We start from the raw sequence: 6,000 nt of genomic DNA on the forward strand, positions 1-6,000 counted from the left end.
TACAGAAGAACTACACAAAAGAGATCTTAATGACCCAGATAATCACAATTGTGTGATCACTCACCTAGAGCCAGACATCCTGGAGTGTGAAGTCAAGTGGGCCTGAGGAAGAATCACTACAAACCAGGCTACTGGAGGTGATGGAATTCCAGCTGATCTATTTCAAATCCTAAAAGATGAGGCTGTTCAAGTGCTCAACTCAATATGCCAGCAAATTTGGAAAACTCAGCAGTGGCCACAGGACTGGAAAATGTCAATTTTCATTCCATCCCAAAGAAAAGCAATCCCCAAGGTGTTCAAACTACCACACAATTGCACTTATTTCACATGCCAGCAAGATAATGTTCAAAATTCTCCAAGCTAGGCTTCAACAATACATGAATCCAAAACTTCCAGATATTTTAGCTGTATTTAGAAAAGGCAGAGGAAACAGACATCAAAATGCCAACATCCACTTAATCTTAGACAAAGCAAGAGAATTCCAGATAACCATCTACTTCTGCTTCAGTGACTATGCAAATCCTTTCAGTTGTGGATCACAACAAACTGGAAAATGTTTTAAGAGATAGGAATACCAAACCACCTTACCTGCCTCCTGAGAAATCTGTATGCAGGTCAAGAAGCAAGATACAACCAGACATGGAACAATGGACTGGTTCCAAATTTAGAAAGGAGTACATCAAGACTGTATAATGTCACCCTGCTTATTTAACTTATATGCACAGTACATCATGTGAAATGTCAGGCGGCTGGATGAAGTACAAGCTGGAATCAAGATTGCCAGGAGAAATATCAATAACCTCAGATATGCTGATGACACTACCATTATGGCAGAAAGCAAAGAGGAGCTAAAGAGCCTCTTGACGAAGGTGAAAGAGGAAAGTGAAAAAACTGGCTTAAAACTCAACATTTAAAATAAATGGATTAAAAAAAAAAAAACCTCAACATTCAAAAAAATGAAGATCATAGCATCCAGTCCTATCACTTCATGGCAAGTAGATGGGGAAACAATGGAAACAGTGACAGACTTTCTTTTCTTGGGCCCCCAAATCACTGCAGATGGTACTGCAGCCATGAAATTAAAAGACGCTTGCTCCTTGGAAGAAAAGCCATGACCAACCTAGATGGTCTATTAAAATGCAGAAACATTACTTTGCGGACGAAAGTCTGTCTCGTCAAAGCTGTGATTTTTCCAGTAGTCATGTTTGGATGTGAGAGTTGGACAATAAAGAAGGCTGAGTGTCAAAGATGTGATGCTTTTGAACTTTGGTGTTCGAGAAGACTCTTGAGAGTCATTTGGACAGCAAGGATATCCAACCAATCAGTCCTAAAGGAAATCAGTCCTGAATATTCATTGGAAGATCTGATACTGAAGCTGAAGCTACAGTACTTTGACCACCTGATGTGAAGAGCTGACTCACTGGAAAAGACCCTGATGCTGGGAAAGCTGAAGGCAGGAGGAGCAGGTGACAACAGAGGATGAGACGGTTGGATGACATCACTGACTCAATGGACATGAGTTTGAGCAAGTTCTGGGAGATGGTGAAGGACAGGGAAGGCTGGCTTGTTACTGTCTGAGAGGTCACAAAGCATCGGACACAACTCATTGATGAACAACAAAAGCTTTCTAGATTTCTCACTAGAATGCCTGAAAGAACTATGGACAGGTTTATAAGACTATATAGGAGGTGGTAATCAAAACTATGTATTTTCACACATCTTTAACTTCCATGGCTTGTTTATTAACTTTTGTTCCATTTATTCCTTGCGTAGAGGGCCCTAACCTTGCAGAAAGATGAAAATATTTACTTGTTGGCAAAGAAAGAGAAAGAAAAAGCTGAGGTAAAAAGATGGCAGAATACAATAAAAAGGGTGGGGGAGGGTTACAACAAGTAATCAAATTCTAGGAACTAACAAAAATGTTAGTCTGAGCTAGACAACCTACAGAACTCATTCAAAACTGCGTGAATCAAGGTAGACCTGTGGGATTAAAAATGAGAAGGCAGCTAAAATAATACAAAAGATGAAAGTAATGAGCTGAGGCACTGTGAAGACAGTCCTGAGGAACATGAACTTGTACGAGACGAAGACCATTGCAAGGATCCCAAGAGAGAATATCCATAGGACTAGAATCTAATCAAAGGAATCTGTAGTGTTACAAAAAGGAGAAAACTTTAAGATGAGCAGGAATGTCAAATATTATTTTAAGCAATTTAACAGAGGAAAAATATTGTTACGAAGTATAATAAATAAGAAGATATTGGCTAAAGATGTTCGTAGGAACACAAAATGTGTTCAGACTCTGTGAGGAATGATTGGATGGCACTGAAGGGGTGATACAAATTTAATTTTTGAAAGTATATAAGCTATTAAGAGACAGGAAAGAGTAAATAAATAACTGGAAAAAGAAACTGTGTTATGCTGACATGTTTGAAACTTCATAAATGTTGTTAACTATATAATTCATAGAGTAAGGGTCCTGAGAAGGGCTGGAGATGGCATAGACAGAAGCTATCAATGGACAGGCAGAAGAGTCCTTCTTTAATAATATAAAAAGAGGAAATGTCAGGCAGATATGTTCTTAGGTTCCAGGACAGAAATTTGAGAGACTTATCTTCTGATGCTTTGATTTTCTCCGTGAATTAGAAGGTGGGTGATGAGGGACGAAATGGAATCATAATAAGAGTGGGTAACTATTTCAACAGATGCTATAGAGAATTGAAGAGTGAAGAGTAAAGAAACAAGGACACTTGGCTAGGCAGCGATAAATGTTGAAACCATTGTGTGATTGTTTTTTTAAGCATCACTCAGAAACCCAGCAATGGGAATAAAGAAGATAAAATGTTGAGTGTTCAGGATTGGTGTGTCTCAGGGTGTCTGTGACAGATGGACAATGGGTAAACAGACATAAGGATATCGACAAGAAAAAAGGTTGACATTACACATTTTCATTAGGCAATTTTGTTCCCCAAAGGACATCTGATAATCTTGGAGACATTATTGATTGTCATAAGAATAGGCTATGGGTGAAATAGCAGTTATTTTAAATTATAGCTCTGATATAAACTTTAGTACAAAGAACTAGTGGTCACTGTTGGCAGAATTGCCAGAAGCCCAACTTTAGGCTTGCCCTGACATTCAAAAGGAATTCCTTAGCTAAAATAGATCTAGGACCTTCCAAAATTGGTCTAGAAGTTCAGTAAGGAAGAAATAAACATGAACACACTTATCAATATGATTTTCCCACCCTCTGCGGGGCTCCCTTCTGGCTTCACTCTTTGTAGAAAGACTTGTACTTTTACAGAACTGTGGAGCTTTTGATGAATTTCTTCACCACCAAGGATCATGACTTTTTTTGTTGGTTTTTTTTTTTTTTTTTTTTTTTTTTTTTTCAGATTAAAAGCTCATCGATCATTTCTGTTGGATGAACCTCTCTGGTATACCATCTGAAGGGTATTAGGGAAAAAAATGTCATATTCCTCTAAAGACTGAAAAAGAAACATGATATTACTGATTCAACATGATAGCTGTTTCGAAGGCAGAATTAAAGGAACATAATTTCAGCAGCTTCCTCTTTTCCTCTAATCCCAGAGTTCATTGTTATTTTATACACTGAGGCACTTTGGAACCTCTCAGATGCTTTTAATCTGGCACTTCCTAGTTGGCAATTACTACTTCATCCTCGGTCTTTATGCTCTCAAGAATTTGAGCTCATAAAACAACATTGTTCTTATAATTGTGGAAAAACCACAGGAAAAGAAAAATTCCCTGTCTTGATCAAGCCCCACTTGTGAACATTTTTCTATTTATTATACTTATTATACTTTAACATGTCTTAAATTTAAGGTGGAATTGCACTCTCTTTTTGAAAAAGGGGGAGAAATCAAGAAATCATTCTCACTGAACTACACTGGGAACATACATTAAGGGGTGTAAAAAAATTAAAGCGACTCCCCATGTTGCAAAATGAAGTTTAAAAGGCGTCTGAACTAAAGCTAACATCGCATGCGGCCAATCCAATGCCCAGGCAGAATGGAGGGATGCTAACCATGCCTGCCTGCAGTGTCACAGGAGCCAATTCATGGGAGAAGAATGAAGGGACTTAATTAAAGGTGGATGATGTCACTTGAAACAACTTTTGGACTGAGGTTAGGTCAGGGTTAAGTTAAATTCTATGAGGAGTCCCTCTATGCCATGTCAGTGGACAGTTCAAACAAAGTTGATAGAAGGGAGGTAAAAGCCAAGAAGTTAAAAGTCGCACAGTAAAATAAGTGTCAATGTGTAAAAAAAATGATGACAGTTTAAAGCATTTTGAATGCTGAAAATGTTTAAGCAGGAGCATCAGAAACAGGCTTACAAAAGCTGTTAGACCCCGGTAAGGGTGGAGCTTTTATAAGATATATCCAATGAATCCTGGCTCTTTGAAAAGGGCTCCATTTCAAATGAGTCACTTACATACTTTCCCCTGCACATCAAGAGCACCATCTTAAAAGGACCAAGGAACACTAGAAAAATCTCGTGGATAGTACACATTTTAATAGCATGTTAAGATTATGTAGGCAGGGTACACGGTTGAGAAATGTGAATTTGATCTACATAAGTAAATGATCTTTGTAAAATAATTTTAAGGAAGAAAAATTTACTCTTGGTACTATGAATTTTGCCTAAAATGTTTGACAAACAAGATATATCAATGTAATAGTCAAGAAATATGTATTGATTTCCCCATTGATAGACATTAATATAATGTCTGGAAATGTTTTAGAAAATGTAAAGATGAAATGGACATGACCATATCTTTAACAAGTAAGAGAAACAGGTATTAAACAAATGGTAACACTTAATTTAGGTAGGCATAGATATAAGAAGTCTATAACAGGTATAATCAATGTCATGAGGAATGATAGGTATAATCAATGTCATGAGGAAAAATGATAGATATGATCAACATCATGAGGAAAAATTATGGCCTCCTTCACCTAGGAATAGTAACAATTATATGATAGGTATAATCAATGTTGTGAGGAAAAAAAAACAACAACCAGTATCCTTCACCTAATTTAGAATTATAAACATGGATTATAAGCTTACCCCAGTAAGACTGGTGCATCTAACCACATGAACCAGGTCTAATCACATGGTTCCTCTAACCACGTGGACCACACTCTTGTCTAACTTAATGAAACTATAGACTGTGCCAAGTAGGATCACCCAAGATGGACGAGTCATGGTGAAGAGGTCTGACAGAATGTGGTCCACTGGAGAAGAGAATGGCAAACCACATCAGTATTCTTGTCTTGAGAACCCCATGAACAGAATGAAAAGGCAAAAAATATGGCGCTGAAAGACGAACTCCCCATTCGGTAGGTGTCCGATATGCTACTGGAGATCAGTGGAGAAATAACTCCAGAAAGAATGAAGAGACAGAGCCAAAGCAAAAACAATAGCCAGTTGTGGATGTGACTGGTGATGAAAGAAAGGTCTGGTGCTGTAAGAGCAATATTGCATAGGAACCTGGAATGTTAGGTCCACGAATCAAGAAAAATTGGAAGTGGCCAAGCAGGAGATGGCAAGAGTGAACGTCGACATTTGAGGAATCAGCAAATTAAAATGGACTGGAATGGGTGAATGTCACTCAGATGATCATTATAACTGCTACTGTGAGCAAGGATCCCTTAGAAGAAATGTAGTAGCCATCATAGTCAACAAAAGAGTCTGAAATGCAGTACTTGGATGCAATCTCAAAAACAACAGAATGACCTCTGTTGGTTTCCAAGGCAAACCATTCAATATCACGGTAATCCAAGTCTATGCCCCAAACCGTAATGCTGAAGAAACTGAACTTGAAGAGTTTCTTCAGCAGAAGAACAGAAGAAACTTGAACGCTTCTATGAAGACCTACAAGACCTTCCAGGACTAACACCCAGAAGGATGTCCTTTTCATTATAGGGGACTGGAATGCAAAAGCAGCAAGTCAAGAAACACCTGGAATAACAGACA

The 6,000-nt window shown here is 38.1% G+C and overlaps 1 long non-coding RNA gene across 1 annotated transcript in view; it reads left to right on the forward strand.

Annotated features, from left to right (window-relative positions):
• LOC136155408 (uncharacterized) overlaps window positions 1-3,500 on the forward strand; it is a 36,575-nt gene extending 33,075 nt beyond the window's left edge. The window contains exon 3 of the long non-coding RNA XR_010660809.1: window positions 3,396-3,500. This is a non-coding gene — a long non-coding RNA (uncharacterized lncRNA). The remainder of the gene's footprint in view (window positions 1-3,395) is intronic.
• The last annotated feature ends 2,500 nt before the right edge of the window (window positions 3,501-6,000 follow it).

This window comes from Muntiacus reevesi, unplaced genomic scaffold (genome assembly GCF_963930625.1).
Source record: "Muntiacus reevesi unplaced genomic scaffold, mMunRee1.1 SCAFFOLD_31, whole genome shotgun sequence".
Taxonomy (NCBI): domain Eukaryota; kingdom Metazoa; phylum Chordata; class Mammalia; order Artiodactyla; family Cervidae; genus Muntiacus; species Muntiacus reevesi.